Source organism: Lepisosteus oculatus, unplaced genomic scaffold, assembly GCF_040954835.1.
Source record: "Lepisosteus oculatus isolate fLepOcu1 unplaced genomic scaffold, fLepOcu1.hap2 HAP2_SCAFFOLD_64, whole genome shotgun sequence".
NCBI classification, from domain to species: Eukaryota; Metazoa; Chordata; class Actinopteri; order Semionotiformes; family Lepisosteidae; genus Lepisosteus; species Lepisosteus oculatus.
The window spans coordinates 1,222,501-1,245,575 of NW_027168193.1; the positions used below are offsets into that span (position 1 = coordinate 1,222,501).

The 23,075-nt window shown below is 46.2% G+C and overlaps 7 non-coding genes and 2 pseudogenes across 7 annotated transcripts; 6 read left to right on the top strand and 3 right to left on the bottom strand.

Annotated features, from left to right (window-relative positions):
- Positions 1-4,609: 4,609 nt before the first annotated feature.
- Positions 4,610-4,751, bottom strand: LOC138232866 (U4 spliceosomal RNA). The gene has a single exon (XR_011187308.1). It is a non-coding gene; the product is annotated as a U4 spliceosomal RNA (small nuclear RNA).
- A 1,292-nt stretch (positions 4,752-6,043) lies between these two features.
- LOC138232961 (5S ribosomal RNA) lies at positions 6,044-6,162 on the top strand. Its single transcript, XR_011187401.1, has one exon. It is a non-coding gene; the product is annotated as a 5S ribosomal RNA (ribosomal RNA).
- A 636-nt stretch (positions 6,163-6,798) lies between these two features.
- On the bottom strand, positions 6,799-6,979 carry LOC138232850 (U1 spliceosomal RNA; annotated as a pseudogene).
- Positions 6,980-10,750: 3,771 nt separating this feature from the next.
- Positions 10,751-10,891, top strand: LOC138232844 (U1 spliceosomal RNA; annotated as a pseudogene).
- A 1,168-nt stretch (positions 10,892-12,059) lies between these two features.
- On the bottom strand, positions 12,060-12,132 carry trnar-acg (transfer RNA arginine (anticodon ACG)). Its single transcript has one exon. It is a non-coding gene; the product is annotated as a tRNA-Arg (tRNA).
- A 1,624-nt stretch (positions 12,133-13,756) lies between these two features.
- trnas-gcu (transfer RNA serine (anticodon GCU)) lies at positions 13,757-13,838 on the top strand. Its single transcript has one exon. It is a non-coding gene; the product is annotated as a tRNA-Ser (tRNA).
- Positions 13,839-16,912: 3,074 nt separating this feature from the next.
- On the top strand, positions 16,913-16,985 carry trnav-aac (transfer RNA valine (anticodon AAC)). Its single transcript has one exon. It is a non-coding gene; the product is annotated as a tRNA-Val (tRNA).
- An 847-nt stretch (positions 16,986-17,832) lies between these two features.
- On the top strand, positions 17,833-17,904 carry trnae-uuc (transfer RNA glutamic acid (anticodon UUC)). Its single transcript has one exon. It is a non-coding gene; the product is annotated as a tRNA-Glu (tRNA).
- A 2,087-nt stretch (positions 17,905-19,991) lies between these two features.
- Positions 19,992-20,065, top strand: trnat-agu (transfer RNA threonine (anticodon AGU)). The gene has a single exon. It is a non-coding gene; the product is annotated as a tRNA-Thr (tRNA).
- The last annotated feature ends 3,010 nt before the right edge of the window (positions 20,066-23,075 follow it).

Genomic DNA, 23,075 nt, shown 5'->3' on the forward strand with positions numbered 1-23,075 from the left:
CTTCAGGAGTACTGCATCCTTTGAGACAGACCCGTGCATGTTAAACAAATGATCATTTCTTTCGGCATTAGGGACTAAATATACTAAACATATGATGCTAAAATGTTATTTTCACATATATTAATGTAATAAATGATTGCTTATGCTTTAGAAACAAATCTAATTAAAATAAAAGCTTAAGTTTTGTATTTATCTTGTACCATAGAACATGATTTTCTTTGTATTTCAAGCCCACAAAGTGTCCAAATGACGCACTACATGATATAAGGAAGATTATCACATGCATATCGGTATTATCTTTCTTATGAAAATGCATTCCTTTCATTACCTTTTACTTTTTAAAATGAACTCAAATTGAGTATAATGTAATAATTTAAGTAGAATAGATTCTAATAATATAATGATCCAGTGTTTTGCACTACTTCACTGCTTCACTGCTCTATGCCATCTGGAAATAAATCCTCAGACTGCTTACTGCCCTGGGCATGTACCAATAAATTAAAGGAGCACATCTGTTTATCACTGCGTTGAAGCAGGAGACACACAGTCTCTGCAAACACATCCTAGATACAGTGTTCCAGCACCTTTGACCTCATCCAGAACATATCATTTCTTGAAAGGGATTGCTGTCCGAATGCACATCTGAATCCCAAACAGAATCTCTAGTAAAATACGATCATTTGTGAAACAGGCAAATGACTGTCTCAGGGGCCCATTCCTCATTGTCAGACACATGTATGGAATGCTTTCACCGTGCATTGAGCAATAGGGATTAAAAACACCGCAGGTAAGGTTAGATGTCATGTTCTATGCTCATTTCTTTCAGCATTAGGGACTAAATATACTAAACGTATGATGCTAAAATGTTATTTTTACATATATTAATGTAATAAATGATTGCTTATGCTTTATAAACAAATCTAATTAAAATAAAAGCTTAAGTTTTGTATTTATCTTGTACCATAGAACATGATTTGCTTTGTATTTCAAGCCCACAAAGTGTCCAAATGTTCTATGATCATTTCTTTCATCATTAGGAACTAAATATACCAAACGTATGATGCTAAAATCCTGAAAAAAGGATGTGCTCCATCTCGTCAGTAGATTGGATTCCAAAACTGATTTGGGTCAATATACATTACCTTTGAAATTAAAGTACAGTCTACTGTAGGGAACCATCAACTTAGAAAGCATTGGCCTTCCCTGGGGGTCAGGTAGGTGCAAAAGATAAACCTTTATCCTATCTTTATCTTAAGATAAGTGGCCAAGCAGTATTTTTCCAAGTTTCACCAAGCACATCATGTTGCCATAGTAGACAAAGTTCTATAAAATGTTAAATAACTTTTAAAAAAAGTATCTTGGTCTTACAGTACTGTACAAGGTGAATTAAACTGTCCCTGGTAAGAAAAAGTAATTAGAAGCATCTCAGAAACTTTATCTCTAGAAACATTAGCTGTTTTATATCATGTAATTTAGTGTGATGTTGTCAGAATTCAAGGACATTATCACACACAGAAATTGGTTCAGTTAAATCTAAAAAACACAGCTAAACATGGGTTTAAATGTAACAGAAGTCTTACCTCTTGTCAAAAGATTTAATTCAAGAAGCGATGTAATAAATGATTGCTTATGCTTTATAAAGAAATCTAATTAAAATAAAAGCTTAAGTTTTGTATTTATCTTGTACCATAGAACATGATTTTCTTTGTATTTGAAGCCCACAAAGTGTCCAAATGATGCACTACATGATATAAGGAAGATTATCACATGCATATCGGTATTATCTTTCTTATGAAAATGCATTCCTTTCATTACCTTTTACTTTTTAAAATGAACTCAAATTGTGTATAATGTAATAATTTAAGTAGAATAGATTCAGGTAGGAAATATAGAGTCATGATGTTTATGGCTGACATCATTTCACATGGGTGAATTTTAAGCTAAGAAATAAAAACATTTACAATGAAGATACCATTGCTTAATTTTAAATGCCTTTAAAAAATAAATACCTCCTGAGAATAATTTGCCACTCCCAGATCCTTGGTAAGGTACTGTTTGAATCCAATCAGGAGAGGAGCATCCAGGGAGTGCTTTCTATAGAGTCCAGCTTGGGCCACTCTCTTCCGGCCTGCTGATACTTTTTAACTACTCAGGGCCTGTAAGGATATAAAACACCGGTTTAAACATTTTATACCTATAAGACAAATTAGAATTTTAGTAAAAAATAGATACATCTGAAAAATAAAAAGTCTTACTGCTGATAGAGTTCTTCAGAGCTCACATCTTCCCCTTCCTTATCCGCTTCTGTTTCAGTTTCTAGAGCAGCCTCTGGCATCTCTTCCTCCTGGACTGCGGCCTCTTGCTCAGGGCCGCTGGAATGCAGGTAGATTCTTTTCAACATGCTTTTACATAATATGTTGTAACAATGATTTCAAAAAGAAACTACAGAAGCCTTACAGATTAAAAATATCTCACCTTGCCAATGTGTCTTCAGGCTTCCCATGTACAAAAAGGCCCAAGGACTCTAGCAGTCTTACAACCACTATCCTGTTTGCCTCACCAGACACGATCTCTATTCTGTGGTAATCCACGATGACCCCGTTCTTCAGGTGATTCATCATGTCCTCCCTCGCCTGTTGAGAGGCCATCCTGATGTTTTCTGCCGTGGCGTGCTTCATACACACCCTCTTCAAGTGAGCAGGAAGCTGATCAAGAGTATTCAGGCACATCTTGCACACCAGGGGAATCCTCGCGGGTTTCCTTTGAAAATAAATAATACCATCTGTGTATAGAAACAAGCTAAGACTGATTTCTTAAATTATCCTTAATTTTCTCTCTCATAGTTTGAGCATAATGATTTTATTGCATTTATATAAGAATTGCTCATTGCTCCTAAATAAATAATGGTTTCATAAAAAAGTGAACACTTGGTCTCAGTCACAGACTTTCCAATAGAAGCCATTGTGGAGTTCAGCAACTGCAGGTCCTAGAAGTGGGGAAGGAATTTTAAAAGAGAAATTGAATTACAATACAGAAGGAATGGCTGAGGGATCACTGAAATATATATATACAAATTCCAAAGACTGAGTCCATATAGAAACAACTACCTTTCATTTTCAGTATAAGAAAAAAAAAACATTATCTTCCAAAGCATCATAAAATTGTCCCTTCTTCCAGACTCTACTTCTCTCTTGTAGTAGTATAGCAGACCTTTCCAGGTGAGCAGATCACAGAGTCCGAAATGAGCTTCCTCCATCAAGCAAAGTACCTGAACATGACTCTGTCTTCATAAAAGTGCCCCTGTAATAAAGAAATTAAATCCGAAATCAAGAGGGCAGTTGCCTACTGAAATACAAGAAGTCATCAATTTTAACCTAGCAACACATTAAAGGCTGCATCTATACAAGTACGATTCTAGAAATGCTCACCAGATTACGTTTTAAGAAGGAACTGCGCCTCAGGTTCCGCCGAGATCTTAACTCGGATGGCAGGATTCAGAGTCCGGAGTGCGGACTGATGGCGCACGGAGGGTCCATATACTGTGGATCCCTCAGTGATCTTCCGCGTATTCAAACCGTTAGCGTGTGACTCCCCTGTCCCCGTGACCTCTTTGCTCTGCTCTCTCCTCTGTGCAGCTGAGCCCGACTCACGGTAAAATGGAAAAAAATATGCCCTCGACGTGAGATTTATTCTGGAGCGAGCCAGTGTTGCGCATAGCTGCCTTCAAAGCAGTTAACCCAGGTTCAATTCCCGGCCAACGCAGTTGCGAATGTTTTCAAATGCTGTCATGAGCCTTGGATTGTGACTAGCAAAGCGAAGCCTTTTGAAAGAGCTAAAGCACTGCAAAACGGAATTGAAGGAGAATCTTACAGGGGATTCTGAGCAGTGTCTGCATACATGCAGTCAGATAAAGGTGCTGAAAGCTTGAGCTACTCTCAATGTCATGCTGCCCTTCCCCGGAGTAAATCTGTTACATTGAAAGAATGCTTCTGGCAGGTTCAAAAAGGGACCCTTGTTAATTGGAGAAATCAATGATTTCGAATGAATTCTGTATGCGTTAAAAGACAGCTATACACAGAAAACATGCAGGACACTGCTCATGATGTTTCCCGAGCCGAAACACAGTGCGTTTTTCCAAGCCATTTGACAAAGCCCACCCACTGAAAACTGCAGCAGATCGTGTAAAGACGTTCAACTTTGTAACTACTGCACGCACAGGAAGCAGAATAAATTCCTCTTTTCAAACTGTCAAAGGTTTGCTTTGCGAACGCTGCAAGACATCGCACAATCTCTTTTGAATGGGGACAAACGATTTCTTATGGGGCGCAGTAAGTACAGACGTTTAAAATGCTCCACTCATGCCGACGATGCAGCATGAAGAAGCGCAACCTAACGTTTGACAGACAAAAGCCAGACGCCGCTACGAGCAATATGAAATCATACTGACAGCACACGGCGTTTCGCGCTGACTCAAAAGTAATCTCGACAGACGCTGTTCTCTGCATAAAGCTGAAAGAGCTAAAGAGCGTTTCTGTTGACACGTAACAAGCTCGTTTCTTTCTACCATGATATCACCGTGACCAAATCTGTCTTTAAACACCTTGCTCAGTCTCTGACGAGACTGTCAAAAATTGCTTTCGCCGATTGTATTGCAAACCGGCGGAAGCGGGGTATTGGGAAAAGTTTTCAACTAGCAATAATCGCGCCTCGGCTAAACCTCACAGGCTACGATACTGCCACTGCGCAAAGCTGACGGTTGCCAGGCAACCGCGGGGATCCTATGGAAATCGTTATCGATCGTCTCATGGCATGTCGTTGCTATAACGCTTCATATTTGTCGTCTTCTTCTTCTTCTAGCTTGAGGTTTTGAAGAATTTCATGACAGACAAGGGCTCCGTTGGGAACAAAGGGCGTTGTGAGAAAACCGTTGCTTATTTTCAGCAGCAGAAATACAACCCTTTAAATACAAGATGACAGAACAATGACGAAGGGCATGCCGGGAGGAACTCATGCACTACAGAGGAAAGGGGGCGGGCACGTACAGTTCACATTCAAGCCACAAGAACTCTTCTCGGATGTTGCACAAACAAATCCTAACGTCCTGAAAGCATTGCAGCATGTTTGTGTCCCACTTCCCGTGGCTGCGGGACGACTGACACGAACGGACAAACACAATCTGTGGCGTTTAGCGTGACATAGTCTTGCAGGCATCGTGCTGTCTCACTGCAATATTATACCGCTGGAGGAAACAGTCCATCTGGCCATGAAACTCATTTGAACGTCTAGCTACAACAACTAACAATATCATGATTTATTCAGGATGTGTGGAATCAGCACGTCCCGGAGACAGCTTCCGAAATCGTGAGCATTCTCTGGTGGTAGGGGCGTTCAAGATGGCGCTCAGGTGGGAGGTAAAGTTTAGTGGTTGGGGAGTTTTTTTGAGTTTTTCATGACCTGAATGTTAATTTTTGCTTTTTTTGACTACAGAAAAATAAGGACTTAACACTAGTTGTTTAAACTTCAGTTATAATTGAAAGAAAAAAAAACGATTTTTTTTTAGGTTTAAAAAGTCCGATATGAGTAACACTGGGAAAAGAAAAGAGAGTGCTGGGTCTTCGAAGGAGAACTCTAAGATACCTCAATCGTATATGTATAGCACTACAAAAAAATCGATGGCAACTAAAGGGAAAAGTGAAGCAGCTGCAGGGGCAGCAAGAGGGCGGAGGCGCCGTGCGCCCGGCCGACGTGTTGGACCGGTGCGCTTTACGTGCTGAAATAAACACGCGACAGCCCCGAAATGTTTCCAGAGTGCTGTGCACTGAAGACTTGCCTGGTGCTCCTCCGTGCAGATTGTTTGTCCTCCTCCAGTGCAGGACGAGCCAACACAAGGGAGCGCATTCGCCAACATCCAGGCACGCAATGCGATTTGGAAAGCAGCTCCTTTCCAAAGAGTTGCACACGAACGATCCTTCAGTCCCGCTCGGGGGGCACGGAACCCCCGCCACACACAGCTTCAAGTAGCGAGTCAGGCGCCAGGGGTTTCGCTTACGGCCACACCACCCTGAACATGCCCGATCTCGTCTGATCTCGGAAGCTAAGCAGCGTCGGGCCTGGTTAGTACTTGGATGGGAGACTGCCTGGGAATACCAGGTGCTGTAAGCTTTTGCTCTCCCGGCCAGCAGGGGTCGCCGTTGGTGCCGTAGGCTTTGGGAGGAAAACCTGCAGGATGGAAAGGTGATCTATAGCCTCATCTCTAGAGATGTTTTGTTGCTGTGGCATGTGTGTGACCCATATTCAAAAAAAAAAACCCGTCTGTAAAACGAATATCGAAGCTGCCTCTAAATCTGCAAATGAAGATGAGTCGATAAACCACTCGTTTTTCGTATAACTAGACATATATTCATTTGTTACCAATTTCATTCATTGAGCATGGATACAATAGAGGTACAGCCATTCACTGTTTGACATGTCTGCACTGGTACAGAACCCAGCAATCAGAAAACGGGTGAAACTGTCTTTAGACTCAGCATACAGTACCGAGGCCCCCCATGACCAAATAAAGGCTAACCTCGATAATCAGCCTAAAGAACGCAGACTACAGCAAAACGACTGACTTTGAAAAGGGAATGAACGTCCGGAAGGAGTAGTGGAACTAGCTTGAGATGCTTCTCCGGACCCCTAACTAAAAGCCAGCGAGAACCAGCAGCGGCGTCCACTCCTGTCGAACCGGGATCCTTCCGCAGCCACGCAGCTCGTGGTGTCCTAACCCTCCCGTATCTGATTTTGGACCAAGCACATCAGGGGAGAGCGCGAACCCAGTCCCCCACTACCAGAAATTATGCAGTCGAGATTCCCACATTTGGGGAATTCACAGGGGTCAGCACAGCCGGAGTGCAAAAATGACTCTGTTTTCTCCCCGAGCGAGGAGGAAGGAGAGCATGGCGATGGGGACAGCTGGAACCCCTCCACCCCTCCCTCTACCCCCTTCCTTGAAATGGACTCCGTGAACGCTTTTACTGCTGCCACCCTGATGAAGGCTCATTCAGAGGATGGCTGGCAGGAAATTGGTAAGAAGAAAAAGAAAAAGAAGAAGGTAACAGGTGAGACCGAAGAGAAATGTGTTTTGTAAAGACTGGTTCCACTTTCTTATGTAATATGGCTCTAAACATAATTTCTCTTAACACCAGAGGTATCAATGACAGAGTGAAATGCCAGTCTGTCTTTGATTACCTCCAGCAGAGAGAGGGAGATGTGTTGATGTTGCAGGAGTGTGCTTTAGCCTATCAAGAGAGGTATAAAAGCTTTGAAGATAGGTGGGATAAAGGGCCTTCTGTTTGGTCAGGGGACAATAACAACAGAGCCTCTGGCGTGGCCATTCTTTTCAAAGGATGGGCTTTCAAATTGAAAAGTATTCAGAGGGTCATAGATGGCAGGTTGCTGTGTGTGGATGTGGAATGGGGGACCGTTAACCTGCGGCTAATCAATGTGTATTGTCCTACTGATGTGGGAGGAAGGGTGGAGCTACTCAAGGCACTCTCTCCCCTATTGTTAAGTAGCACAGACGTGATAGTGGGAGGGGATTTTAATTGTATCTTAGAGCACACAGACAGGCAGTCTAGCTCTCCGATAAAATTGGATTCCAGCTCACTGGCCCTGCAAAACTTAGTTCAAGACTTTAAACTCTCAGACACATATAGATGTATATATCCCACAACAGCAGGATATACATGGTCAGGGAGGAATAGCAGCTCCAGAATTGACTATTGCTTTGTCTCAGAGAGAGTGAAAGTTGTTGGGGTCACTCTTCAGCCTGTCTTCTTCTCAGATCATCAGGCTTTAGGGTGTAGAGTGGAACTCCAGGGCGGGACTGTCTTTGGCCCAGGCCTCTGGAAACTCAACACAAAGCTGCTAGAGAACGAGGGGGTTGTATCCCGCTACAAGGAGAAACTATCACAGTGGCTGTCCTTGCAGTGTCTGTACGGGTCAGTAGGAGAGTGGTGGGAGGAGGTGAAGGTGAGGACAAAGGCCTTTTTCATGGCTGAGGGAAGGAAGGCTGCTGCCAGACGGAGAGGAGTGCTAGCCAGGAAACAGAGGCAGCTGCAGCGTCTCTACACGATGCTGCACAGTGGCTTCGATGTGCTCGAGGATATCACCCTTTTAAAAAAGGACATCCGGAGCATAGCCGAAGAAAGTAGTCGAGGAGTGCTGTTAAGAAGCAGAGTGCAGTTCTTGGAAGAAAATGAGAAGTGTACTCGCTTCTTTTTCAGGAAAGTGGTAGGCTCCAAGTCTGTCATGGAAAGTGTAGTTGATGAGGAGGGACGAGAGAGAACAGAGCCGAGTGCTATCCTCTCCTGCACCGAGGCCTTCTACTCAAGACTGTACAGCTCTACAGAGGTAAAGGATGAAGAAATTCATTTTTTTACCTCAAAGCTAGAAAACGTTTTGAGTGAAGAAGATAGGGAAGTACTTGAGAGGGATTTGACAGTAGAAGAGCTGAGACAGGCTATGGAGAGCTTACAGAAGGGGAAAACTCCGGGTGCTGACGGGCTCCCTAAAGAATTTTATTGCACCTTTTGGGATCTGCTTCAGGATCCGCTACTGCTCCTATTCGAGGAAAGCTATAAGACAGAATTGCTGCCTGACTCCTTAAGAGAAGGCACTATCTCTCTCTTGTTTAAGAAAGGAGCAAAGAATGACATAAAGAACTGGAGACCCCTCAGCCTCTTAGGCGTGGACACTAAGATCCTGCGCCTACAAAATGTAGTGGCCTCACTGGTAGGGAAAGAACAGACTTGTGGGATAGCAGGACGCCTGATGAGCGACAACCTGGCCTTGTTGAGGGATGTTTGTCTGTACTCAGAGGATCGCTCCCTCCCTCTGTGCATTTTAGGTGTAGACCTAGAAAAGGCCTTTGACCGCCTAAACCGGCAGTACTTAACATCGGTACTTGAGCACATGAATTTTGGCCCCATCATGAGAAAGTGGATTAACCTGCTGTACACAGGTAGCAACAGCAGAGTAATGGTTAATGGCAATAGATCACGCCCCTTTGAAGTCTGTTCAGAGGTGAGGCAGGCCTGCCCATTATCCCCCTTGTTATTCGTTTTGGCTATGGAGCCCTTAGCCTGTGCCTTGCGCCAGGATCAGGCCATTAATCGGATACCAGTGCCTGGAAGTGGGGGAGGAGAGGTAAAGACATCTCTATACATGGATGACGTCACCCTGCTCCTCTCTGACAATGCCTCAATTAGCAGAGCTCTGCAGTGCTGTGATCGTTTCTCTTTGGCTTCATCCGCAAAAATTAACAAATCTAAGAGTGAGATTTTTTATCAGAACTGGAGGGAGCCAAAAGAAGGACATGATCTCAGGCTGCAAGAGAAGAGAATTAAGGTCCTGGGGGTGTATTTTGGAGAAGAGATGGGAACAGTAAATTGGCAGAACAAATTGCCAATCTTAAACAAAAAACTGATGCAATGGAAGGACCGAGACCTCACCATGACAGGGAAGGTGCTGGTCATCAAAGCCGAGCTCTTGCCTGTCTTGAATTTTCTGGCTTCTACCTTCCCAATCCCACACCGTGTTGCAGCGGTGCTGAGGAGATTGATGTTTCAATTTCTATGGGGTGGGAAGCAGGAAAGACTCAGAAGGGAAATAATGTACAGGCCGCTACCCTCAGGGGGGAAGTCTGTCCCAGATATTGCTACGAAGCTGCTGTGCATTTTCCTGGCCTCTGTGCTGAGAGGCTTTGCAACAGCACCTGCAGCGCGTACCTGGACTTATTTTTCCAGGCTCTGGGTAGGTAGGGAGGAGTTCAGAGTGTGGGGTGTCAGACCCAAGCTGGACGTCCCACTCTCTGACACATGCCCTGCAATTTATGGGACAGTTAAAAGTTTTCTAAGATCTCACCCAATTGGCCATATTCCCCTCCGAGATGTCAGCGTCCAAAAACTGGAAGATTTCGTTGCACCCCAGAACAATAGGCAGACCCCTGTGGGCATTTTAACATCAGCCCAAACAAGGAAGGTGTGGAGACACACATCCTCTAAATTTCTGTGCAACATTAACAGAGATTTAGCCTGGAGTGTCTTCCACCAGTGCTTACCGGTACGAACTTTCTTGTACCGTAGGGGCCTCACCCCCAGCCCTCGCTGCGTTAGGGTGGGCTGCGGCGAGGAGGAGACTGTGACCCATCTCCTGTGGTCCTGTTTTTTTGCTAAGGCCTTCTGGGCACAGTTTGAAGATTGGTTGCAGGCTCTCTTGCCCCAATTTACCCTGACCGCTGCTTTCGTCATATACGGCATCTCTCCTGTCAAACTTCCTCCCGACGTGTTTGACAGGATCTGGGCCGTGGTGAACAGTGGGAAAGACGCCCTGTGGAGAGTGAGGAACATGGGGCTGTTCAAAGGCATCGAGGTCCCAGTCAAGGCAGCAGGTAGCCTGGCCCTGTTCATCACCCGAGAGAACTATTACCTCAGAGATCTGTGGAGAGAAGGGAGGGAGGAAGCAGAAAATCTGTGGGAAATAGAGAGCATAGGTCAATATCTCAAGAAACTGTGAAAAACATTATCATGTTTAAGTAAAGAATGTGATTTGCACCAGAAAAAAAGAAAATTGTTGCTATGTAACTGTTACCGTGTCAAAATGTAATGAGATGTGATCATATATACTGTTTTAAGTATGTATATTAATGTAAAGCTTTCTGATTTGTGATGTCCTGTATTTTTTTGTGAAAAGAAAATAAAGTTCTTAAAAATCGAAATCGAATCGGTTCACCCAGGGCGAGGCTCGGCCGTTGCACTCCGGCTGTGCTGACCCCTGCGAATTCCCCAAATGTGGGAATCTCGACTGCATAATTTCTGGTAGTGGGGGACTGCGTTCGTGCTCTCCCCTGATGTGCATGGTCCAAAATCAGATACGGGAGGGTTAGGACACCACGAACTGCGTGGCTGCGGAAGGATCCCGGTTCGAAAGGAGTCGACGCCGCTGCTGGTTCTCGGTGGCTTTTAGTTAGGGGTCCGGAGAAGCATCTCAAGCTAGTTCCACTACTCCTTCCGGACGTTCATTCCCTTTTCAAAGTCAGTCGTTTTGCTGTAGTCTGCGTTCTTTAGGCTGATTATCGAGGTTAGCCTTTATTTGGTCATGGGTGGCCTCGGTACTGTATGCTGAGTCTAAAGACAGTTTCACCCCTTTTTTTAATTGCTAGGTTCTGTAGGTTCTGTACCAGACATGTCAAACAGTGAATTGCTGTACCTCTATTGTACCCGTGCTCAATGAATGAAATCAGTAACAAATGAATATATGTCTAGTTATACGAAAAACAAGTGGTATATCGACTCATCTTCATTTGCAGATTTAGAGGCAGCTTCGATATTTTTTTTTTAATATGGGTCACACACATGCCACAGCAACAAAACATCTCTAGAGATGAGGCTATAGATCACCTTTCCATCCTGCAGGTTTTCCTCCCAAAGCCTACGGCACCAACGTATGCTATTGCAGACACCAACGTTGCCTAGATAGAAAACCGAAATAGCCGTGGGTTTGCTTGCTGGTCTGAAGGATCTCTCTTCGAATCTCTATCATTTGTCAATGGAAGTAAAAGGCACTGCAATCTCATACATTCAGAATCAAACCCGCAGCTGTTGTTCGACTTTATTTCTTGACTAATTACATCTGAGTGTCGCATGAGCAGTTACATAAACTTGTCTGGTATATTTGAACACAAATGCCGTTCTTCAATTAAAACTAACAGTACATTGTCAGGGACATTCAGTTCTATACAAACAAGAGACAGACAAGAGAATATTTCTACCGTTCATGTGGACTACGTGTTGACTTACTGATCGGAATAATTGAAAAGTTCAGGCTCATAGCCGATGCAGTGCGTGCTAATTAGAACAGCAACGCTGAGCTCTCAGCACCGTACTGAGGCCAGGTGTTTTTCTAAAGCTGTCAGGTGCAGTTCATTTACATGAAGGAAATCTCTTACTGGGTACGATTACAATGCAGTAAGTAGCACAGACTAATTAGGGAGTAGCCCGATGCGTTTAAAAACGACCCGAGCCAGGCAGGAGTCGAACCTGCAATCTCCTGATCCGTAGTCAGACGCGTTATCCATTGCGCCACTGGCCCCGGTGTGACACTGCAGGACTGTAACCCAGTGAGATCAGCACTGCAACTAGTAAAATATTATCCCCGGTCCATTCTTTTCCAAAAGTGAGAAACACCTGTTTTCTACATTTTGTCTGTTTTAAAACCATATCTCTTTAAACCAAACCAAGAGTCTGTCTTTTGCACTGATATTCTGATTCATTTCGATTTCAAAGAAAAAAAAAACATTATCTTCCAAAGCATCATAAAATTGTCCCTTCTTCCAGACTCTACTTCTCTCTTGTAGTAGTACAGCAGACCTTTCCAGGTGAGCAGGTCACAGAGTCCGAAATGAGCTTCCTCCATCAAGCAAAGTACCTGAACATGACTCTGTCTTCATAAAAGTGCCCCTGTAATAAAGAAATTAAATCCGAAATCAAGAGGGCAGTTGCCTACTGAAGTTCAAGAAGTCATCAATTTTAACCTAGCAACACATTAAAGGCTGCATCTATACAAGTACGATTCTAGAAATGCTCACCAGATTACGTTTTAAGAAGGAACTGCGCCTCAGGTTCCGCCGAGATCTTAACTCGGATGGCAGGATTCAGAGTCCGGAGTGCGGACTGATGGCGCACGGAGGGTCCACATACTGTGGATCCCTCAGTGATCTTCCGCGTGTTCAAACAGCCAGCGTGTGACTCCCCTGTCCCCGTGACCTCATTGCTCTGCTCTCGCCTCTGTGCAGCCGAGCCCGACTCATGGTAAAGTGGAAAAAAATATGCCCTCAACGTGAGATTGACTCTGGAGTGAGGATAGACGTTACCTTTTTATCGTTGAACAGGATGTATGTGATGTGGCGACTAGGTTCAATTTTGTATCCTCTTTAAAAGATTAAGGACTGGGGTGAGCGTGATTTACCACCCTTTCAGCTAAGAACCCGACGTGCGCACCGTTTAAGCTGCATAGACTCGGTCGTTTAACTCTTCTCCATTAGAAGGGTTAAGGTTAAAGAAAAAAACATTGCTGACTTCTTTTTTTTTTTGCCAGCCACGAGTGCTGATTAGCAAGGTTTGTATTTCATGTTTTGCAAGTTGCATCCATTATAAGAAAAACAAGTTGTTCAAGACAGGAAATGAATGCTTGCATTTAATTAAGTCTAGCCGTAGGCGGTTGTCCATAATGACCAGTTCTGTTCGAGAAGACAGAACAAAAAAGGCACCGCTGGGATTCGGAGCCAGGGTCTCCTGTGTACTAGACAGGCACCTTAAGCAACTAAGCCACGGCGCCCCAGGAGAGCTGTCCTTTGACAGCCACTTGGACACACCACTCAGACACATCTGCATTCGGTGTGTGCTCCGCCTGCTCGCTGAGCAAGTTGCCACCTTTACATATAATAGCAACATCAACACCAAGAGAAAGGGTGACAAATGGCTTTTATCTGGAACTTTTCATGTCCAAGGAGCTCAATGTGCTTTCTGTGTACAACAGGGCCACTGAACTCCACACTGGCCACTGAACCACAGCAGTGGCTTGCTGGCTTGACATCTCCCAAGGAAAATGTTGAAATCGCATGTGGAACAGGAAAATGACCCTCGAGTACGGGGGAAAAAAAAGAAAAAGATCATCTGGAGCGCGCCAACCCATGTCCGGACAGCGCAGATCCCTCGACGAGGTGGCCGAGTGGTTAAGGCGATGGACTGCTAATCCATTGTGCTCTGCACGCATGGGTTCGAATCCCATTCTCGTCGCGCTCCATGTCTGACATGTGTGCCCGTTCGGCGTTGGCCCTCCTGTCGTTTGCTCCGGTTCTAGAGCCGTGCATTTTCTAGCGGTGGCTGAACATGGTATAGTAGGCTAACGTCGGTATCGAGCAGTAACAGTAACGGTATTTACGTGTCGCTGCTGCCAAGTGGCTCTGGGTTGAGACCGCGTTTTCACTTACTTGCAACGCAAACGGAGAAAGCGATTTTTGACAGTCTCTCGAGAGACCGCGCTAGGTGTTTAGGGATAGACTTTGTCAGTTCCCCCTGGGATGGTGGCCTCTCAAATAGTTTGTGATTCCTTATACAGTAGAAGCCTGCTTCGTGGCTTAAATCCAAGCTAAGGAAACGAGTTAGAGGTCTGATGCAGAACTGCGAATTCAATGAAGGGGAACACTACAGTACATTGCACTGTATGTGTGAGGAAAGCTGCCCCCTTCAGTCCCTTGTCGACCGAACAGAGGACTGTAAAGGATACCGCCAAGAAACTTAAGGATTTACCATATTAAACATTGGAAATCCAACCACTTGCATTTGTGACACTTGATTTTGGCTCCACCTAAGACACTCTTAAATCTTCAAACACTTTTCTCTTCTCACGCAACACTCTTGTCTGTCGGCACTATGTGGCAGCGTTGCATGACAACCCCTCTCACCACGGAAAGGAACCTAACAGCTTTGGTAAGAGAGGAGAAAAGGACCTGGTCCGTACGGGGCTCGAACCCGCGACCTTGGCGTTATTAGCACCACACTCTAACCAACTGAGCTAACCAGCCTCACGACAGTGCTCCTCTCTGTGCTGCAAAAAATCAAACTCAGGGAATTTCTTTTGTCCTCCTTTGAATAGAAAGCCGTGTAATTCAGTGTACGGGCTTTCTCGTGCAGTTTCATGGTTCTTGTAACCCAAATCCTACACTGGCCTGAAGTGCCCCCCCATTTCACAGCATTTTTCAGCTGATTTAAAATGTACCTAAAGGAGAAGCATTATTGAAGACCATCAATTACCAAGAGCTTTTGTCAAAGGTTTTGGTGGTCATTTTGAATGACCACAGAACGCTGTGACCTCGGTTTTACATCTCATCCAAAAGACAGCGCCCTTTTACAACACAGCAACTCCGTCACTATACTGGGGCATTGGGACCCGCACAGACCTCAGGGTGAGCGCCCCCCCGCCGGCACCATTAACACCGCTTCCAGCTGGAAGCTTTGTTTTTCCCTGTAGCTCACCCTTATTCGGGTACTGACCTGGCTCACACCTGCTTAGCTTCAGTGGGTTTTCAGTTGCGAGTTGCAAGGGGATGCAAGTGATGGAGCCGCTCGCTGCAAAAGCCACTGCATTGGCCGGGAATCGAACCCGAGCCTCCCGCATGGCAGGCGAGAATGCTACCACTGAACCACCAATGCTCAGTGCCTGGGCCTTCAAAAAAGACGCTTTTTTGGTGCTCTGTGCAAAGTGCATCGACATCTGCTTCCAGCTGCAAAATGCCATTCGCGGATGCTGAAGAACTTATTTCCAAGGCAGCGGGTACAAGCGATTGGGCGTTTTAAAACCACCAGGAACAGCAAAGAGGCGCACTTCTTTGCTTGCGCCGAAACACACCGACTGGAGGCAGATAACGTAGTCGGCAGGATTCGAACCTGCGCGGGGAGACCCCAATGGATTTCTAGGCCATCGCCTTAACCACTCGGCCACGACTACAGCAAGCCCCACAGCCGCTGCGTTCTTGCTACAATCTTACCTGGATCGCGAGACGCCGGCGGAAGCCTATTTCAAAGTCGTTTTCCGTTTCAAAAAAACATTTCCAAAATACAAGCCTTGCAGACAGACACGCCTCAGAGGACTTAAGGGTGGCTTCATGTCGGAATGATAAAGTCTCCCCGTCCGGACATGAAAATGCCACTTTGTTACAGACAAAAAAAGAATCAACAACAGAGAAATGCCCACAAGCATTTGAAAAGCCGCACCACGTCGCACTTGAAATAGCTCTTACATTAGTGGAAAACACAAACGACCAACTCGGAATGACTTGCTTTGGACGCTTTTCAAAGCGTTCTTTGTGCACGACGACTGCGCCGCCTAGCAGATACAAATGGGTTGTACAACTTTGAAGTAGCAAATGGAAGAGGGCTAAGCCTCCTCTCTTTTAGCCCAGGTTCGATCTGTCTCCCAGAATCACCAGGGCGCACGCACACACACACACCTGTGCCGTTGAAGTGCTCTGCTTCATTTCTAAGGGCAACTCAACATTCACTCCTACCCCGAGTGCAGAAAAGACAGCGTCTGCAGCAGCAGCAGCTCAGGTCTCTGCACAGGAGCTAAGCTGCCCCCATCTCCTCTGCTCTGCTCTGCGGCTCCTGCGGAGCGGAGTCCTGCCTGGAGCCGTGTTTGCAGGCGGCAGCTCCCCGCACCCTGTCTGTGCGTCGTGTCCAAGAGCTCCTGGGAGGAAGAGAGAGCCCTCCCACTCGGGGGCTTTTCCACGGTCTGTGTGAGGAGGGGCGGGTGTGTCCAGCAGCTTATCGAGCGGAAGCCTGGGGCGGCGGAGAGCTGTGATCGTGCAGACCTTGAGGTGTCACCTCTTTGTCTGCTTTCCCGCCCCCCCTCCGCCCAAGCTCTGCTCCAAAGTAGCCCGGCAACCCCTCACACCTGCACGTGTCACAACCTAAGGTGTGGTCATGAGACACCCATGGGGTGTTGTTCTGTTCTTGCTAATTGTTTCCTGCCCGTCGCAGGCAGGAGTCCATGCGAGGAAGATGCGCTGGACAGAGCTCAGAGGGCGCAGCTGGGTGGCTTTCCTTCTGAGTGACGTTCCTGCAACACTCTCCCGCTCCTCTTGGTGCGCTCATGCCGCAACACAGGAAGGCTGGAGCAGGTGGCTGTGCGCTCTGTCCACCGCCGAAATAGCTCAGTTGGGAGAGCGTTAGACTGAAGATCTAAAGATCCAGGGTTTCGGTATTTTGTTTCATCGCGCCCTTTGTTCCTCTCTCCAGCGCCCCCTGCCTAAAGTGACGCTTCCCTTTCTCAGCCGGAAACGCAAGCGAGACACCAGCAACTGTCCCTGCAGGTTTCCGTAGTGTAGCGGCTATCACGTTCGCCTAACACGCGAGAAGTCCCCGGTTCGAGACCGGGCGGAAACAGCCTCGTTCTGCATGCTCCTGTACTTCACAGAGGTATTGAGCGACCGGTCATTTGTTCCCAATGTATTTCCGGTGCCTTCATGCAGTCTTGTACCAAACGCACGTTCCGTCTGTACACGGAGCCGATCATTTGCAATTGGGTTGTGCCGACAGACCAGGACGAGCCTTGTCGGCTCAAAAGCAGCGCAGGACCTGCAAGAACAGCAGAAAGATTAGCATCCAGCGGGGGCTTCTTAGTGAGCCCAAGATCTCATCAAGAATCGGCTCCACCAACAGGGCTGGGCGCATTGTTCCATTCTCCGACCACTCTCGGTGTAAACAAGTCCCTCCTGGTCTCTGCTTGAATTGCACTTTCCTACGTTTGCTTTGGTGTAACTGGCTTCCCCTGCATGGGCGAATGTGAAGAAGATCCTTAGTAAGTAATTGAAGAAACCCGAGAAGAGGTCAGAGTGGCCTCTGTCGTTCATCAACGATCCAGTCAGGCAGTACTCCTCTGTAAAGCGCCGTTCGTTCACATCGATTGGCTTTTTTTTGCCTTCATTCGTGCAAGTAGTAAAAGCAGACGCCCCTATTCTGCCGTGACCCGGATTCGAACTGGGGTTGTTGCGGCCACAACGCAAAGTACTGACCACTATACGATCACGGCGAGTTACCGATACACACGTGGCAGGGCGGAAAAGGCTGTGCTCTCTTCGTGTGACATAATTCGGAAAAGTCCTGACGTTGCATTTCAACTGAGCCCCAGTATACATCGACCCTTCGACACTCTGAGTGACAACTCTCTTGCGTGTTTTCTAATATTTCTGTGGTTTGCTTGCATGATGCCCGGAACAGCAGGGTTGCGTGCTCCCATATGGTCTAGCGGTTAGGATTCCTGGCTTTCACCCAGGCGGCCCGGGTTCGACTCCCGGTATGAGAACGTGTTAATTTTGCCTCCTGCTTTCCAAAAGATCAGCACCGTGTACGAAGGAGCCGCATTAAAACTACTCGAACGTGCAAAACGTGCGAGAAGAGGGGGCGCTTGTTTCCAGCCGAAACTTCTCGCGTGTGAGACGAGCTGACCATCGCTGCAGGAGGTGGGAGGGTTACTCTGGTAGACAGGGCTGACCTTTGGCAATAGGATTTATACTCTCCAAGATGATATTTGCACTTTCTGGAGAGGCGATTTTCTCCACTTCAGTAGCCCGATTTCGTCGATTGCGTGGAGAGGGCTGTAGAATGTGGCGCCGCCTTTCCTGCTCCGTCCATGACAGGCGTGCTGGACTCTGGAGAGAGAGCACGGTCCATCAGCGCACACCAATAAAGGCACTGGAAGCCGCTGAATCGCATTGGCGAAGCTCAGCACTGGGCCGCTGGGCACATCTGACCACTGTTTCCGTAGTGTAGTGGTTATCACGTTCGCCTCACACGCGAAAGGTCCCCGGGTGGAAACGGACTTCAGACTTCTTTTGTCGCCACGCACAAAAGGGGATTGGGGATTCGCCTAGCGCTGTTATCGAACAGACCCACTCACCTCTTAGTGTGGCGGGATCTGCACAGTGCATGTCGCAGCGCATCCTGCTTTCACTTCAATGCGCGTCCTGATGTACCCCTGTCTCCCGCGTGACAGGTGGGGACAGGTGACAGGTCCTATACTAATGAGGAAGACATCGCTCTCTCCGACCCCCCGGCATCGTGTCCCGACCCACCGTGCTGGAAGCCGACGCGTGCTGTGATTCCTTTACGGAGCAGAAATGACAACCGAGGAGCCGAGAGATCATTTCAGCATTTCGCGTCTGAACGGAAAACACAAACAACCAACTCAGAATGACTTGCCTTTGACGCTTTTCAAAGCGTTCTTTGTGCACGACGACTGCGCCGCCTAGCAGATACAAATGGGTTGTACAACTTTGAACTAGTAAATGGAAGAGGGCTAAGCCTCCTCTCTTTTAGCCCAGGTTCGATCTGTCTCCCAGAATCACCAGGGCGCACACACACACACCCGTGCCGTTGAAGTGCTCTGCTTCATTTCTAAGGGCAACTCAACATTCACTCCTACCCCGAGTGCAGAAAAGACAGCGACAGCAACAGCAGCTCAGGTCTCTGCACAGGAGCTAAGCTGCCCCCATCTCCTCTGCTCTGCGGCTCCTGCAGAGCGGAGTCCTGCCTGGAGCTGTGTTTGCAGGCGGCGGCTCCCCACGCTCTGTCTGTGCGTCGTGAAATTAATTAATAACGTTAATAAATTTATAAAGTTAATTTATAAAGTTAATAAAGTTATAAATTAGAAATTAATAACGATATAATTATATTCATGTACCGCAACACAAGAATAGTACACGCTGTACATTGTCTGTCGATAATGTTTCTGTAGTGCTTTAGTGGGTTAGGTTCCTGACTTCCATGTCACACGGTCTATGATTGAATCCCATGGAACTATGACTTTATTTTTTAACAAACATTTCTTTGAAAAAATGAAACGTTTCCCTTGGTCAGAGATTAAATAAAACCTCACTTTTTTAGGTTTTACTGTGCAGAGTGAGGTTTTACCTCACTTTTTTTGAGCAGAAGGTTTACTGTGACCTGAGAAGGGCCGGCATCCAATCACGGTGGTAAATACACACAAGCTCTCACTCATCTGAGCTACACGGCTACCAAGATGATCTCGGGTGCGCCGAGCTGGTACGGAACATATTGAACTGATCGACGGCGAATTGTCTCTCAGACAGGCTTTTCACCTCTAAGCTCCCTGACTGACAGTGATCAGCTAGGTAGTGAAACAGTCAGCTGCTTCTAAGCCTTAAACAGCTGCATCTCGGTGCTTCCACGGAGAGATGATTTGAAAGCCGAACATCACCCATTGGGAACACCTTACTATCACTAGTTTAAGAGACTCTTAAGGTCTTGCAGAGGTGCCTGTCTAATAGCATGCGCTTTGCAAGCTATAGGTGTTTAGGCTGAGGCAGAATGCCTAACAAAATGTTTTTCTAAAGGTGTGTCCAAGTGGCTGCAAAAGGACAACACTCCCGGGGCACTGTGGCTTAGTTGGTTAAAGCGCCTGTCTAGTAAACAGGAGATCCTGGGTTCGAATCCCAGCGGTGCCTTCTTTGTTCTGTCTTCTTGAACAGTACTGGTCATTATGGACAACCGCCTACGGCTAGACTTAATTAAATGCAAGTATTCATTTCCTGTCTTTAACGCGACTTGTTTTTCTTAAAATGGATGCAACTTGCAAAACATGAAATACAAACCTTGCTAATCAGCGCTAGCGGCTGGCAAAAAAAAAAGAAGTCAGCAATGTTTTTTTCTTTAACCTTAACCCTACTAATGGAGAAGAGTTAAACGACCGAGTCTATGCAGCTTAAACGGTGCGCACGTCGGGTTCTTAGCTGGTAAATCACGCTCACCCCAGTCCTTAATCTTTTAAAGAGGATACAAAATTGAACCTAGTCGCCACATCACATACATCCTGTTCAATGATAAAAAGGTAACATCTATCCTCGCTCCAGACTAAATCTCACGTTGAGGGCATATTTTTTTTCACTTTACCGTGAGTCGGGCTCGGCTGCACAGAGGAGAGAGCAGAGCAATGAGGTCACGGGGACAGGGGAGTCACACGCTGGTGGTTTGAATACGCGGAAGATCACTGAGGGATCCACAGTATATGGACCCTCCGTGCGCCATCAGTCCGCACTCCGGACTCTGAATCCTGCCATCCGAGTTAAGATCTCGGCGGAACCTGAGGCACAGTTCCTTCTTAAAACGTAATCTGGTGAGCATTTCTAGAATCGTACTTGTATAGATGCAGCCTTTAATGTGTTGCTAGGTTAAAATTGATGACTTCTTGTATTTCAGTAGGCAACTGCCCTCTTGATTTCGGATTTAATTTCTTTATTACAGGGGCGCTTTTATGATGACAGAGTCATGTTCAGGTACTTTGCTTGATTGAGGAAGCTCATTTCGGACTCTGTGATCTGCTCACCTGGAAAGGTCTGCTGTACTACTACAAGAGAGAAGTAGAGTCTGGAAGAAGGGACAATTTTATGATGCTTTGGAAGGTAATGTTTTTTTTTTCTTTGAAATCGAAATGAATCAGAATAGCAGTGCAAAAGACAAACTCTTTGGTTTGGTTTAAAGAGATATGGTTTTAAAACAGACAACATGTAGAAAACAGGTGTTTCTCACTTTTGGAAAAGAATGGACCGGGGGTAATATTTTACTAGTTGCAGGGCTGAGCTCACTGGGTTACAGTCCTGCAGTGTTACACCAGGTCCAGTGGCGCAATGGATAAGGCGTCTGATTACGAATCAGGAGATTGTAGGTTTGACTCTTACCTGGCTCGGGTCATTTTTAAACACATCGGGCTGCTCCCTAAGTAGTCTGTGCTACTTACTGCATTGTAATCGTACCCAGTAAGAGATTTCCTTCATGTAAATGAACTGCACCTGACAGCTTTAGAAAAACACCTGGGCTCAGTACGGTGCTGAGAGCTCAGCGTTGCTGTTCTAATTAGCACGCACTGCATCGGCTATGAGCCCGAACCTTTCAATTATTCCGATCAGTAAGTCAACACGTAGTCCACATGAACGGTAGAAATATTCTCTTGTCTGTCTCTTGTTTGTATAGAACTGAATGTCCCTGACAATGTACTGTTAGTTTTAATTGAAGAACGGCATTTGTGTTCAAATATACCAGACAAGTTTATGTAACTGCTCATGCGACACTCAGTTGTAATTAGTCAAGAAATAAAGTCGAACAACAGCTGCGGGTTTGATTCTGAACGTATCAGATTGCAGCGCCTTTTACTTCCATTGACAAATGATAGAGATTCGAAGAGAGATCCTTCAGACCAGCAAGCAAACCCACGGCTATTTCGGTTTTCTATCTAGGCAACGTTGGTGTTTGCAATAGCATACATGAAAGCGTGATGCAATTTCTGTGGCTACATTTGTTGCACGTCATGCACAGTAAGAGTGTTTCTAACACCAAATAAAAAGTCAACAATTAGCGATCACGCCTTCTCCTCAGTTAACCCACTGAAACCCTTGCTGTTAACAGTTCTTTACTGCGTGCTTTACCAGCACCTACATATCGTGTCGGTTCTTTCAGCTTTATTCATTAGGTTTTCAAAGGCATAAGCAGAGCACCAGAGGTGCGAAGGCAAAGTGTGTGGTTATCTGAAGAATTGATGTCCATGGCAGCAGGTCCAAGCGATTTCGCGTTGTTATAGTACCAGGAAAGGAGAAGCGGCACTTCGCCTCTGCCGCGCAGGCACAAGGCGACATGCGGCAGACGCCGGAGTCGGCAGGTTTCGAACCTGCGCGGGGAGTCCCCAACGCATTTCGATCCCATCGCCTTAAACACTCGAGCACGACAAATGCGAGCTCGCCGCCGCCGCATTCCTCCTATAATCAAACACGGACTGCGAGGTGGCTGCGGATACCTTTTTAAAGTTGCTCTCCGTTAAAAAAAAATACCTTTCACAAGATACGTGCCGGCAGACAGACACACCTCAGAGGGTTTAAGGCTGGCTTCACGTTCAAATGATAAAGTCCCCCCGTCCGGATGTCAAAATGCAACTTTGGCAGACAGAACAAACATCAACAAACCACAAATGTGGACAAGGATTTTACAAGCTGCACCACACTGCACTTTCAAAAGCATTTACGTTCGTGTTAGACGCAGGACTTGCCTTTGATTTGCGCGCTTACGAACGTCATGGAAAACGAAACAAAACTAAAGCCCTCAGCTCCTGCACGTGATTATAATGCCGTTACGTGTCGAAGCAGTAATTTACGTCATCCTACCACTGCAACACGGGGAATAGAGAGAAATGAGCACACGCTACGAATCGTCTCAATCACTCCCTAGAGTCGTAAGGCGCATTGAAGGGTGCACCCCCATCATTAATCGTTGCGCCTCTGTGAAAGGAAAGCTCTTGGGCAGTCTTTGAAACAGCTCGGATGAAACACTTGATTGCTTCCATGTGCATCTGGAGCCCACCCAGTGGGCAAAAGACGTATAATATACGTCTATTAAACGCATACCTTATACGTCTAAATGTGGTCTACAATTCGTCTAGAATGAAATTCTAATATACGTCTAAAGTTATAC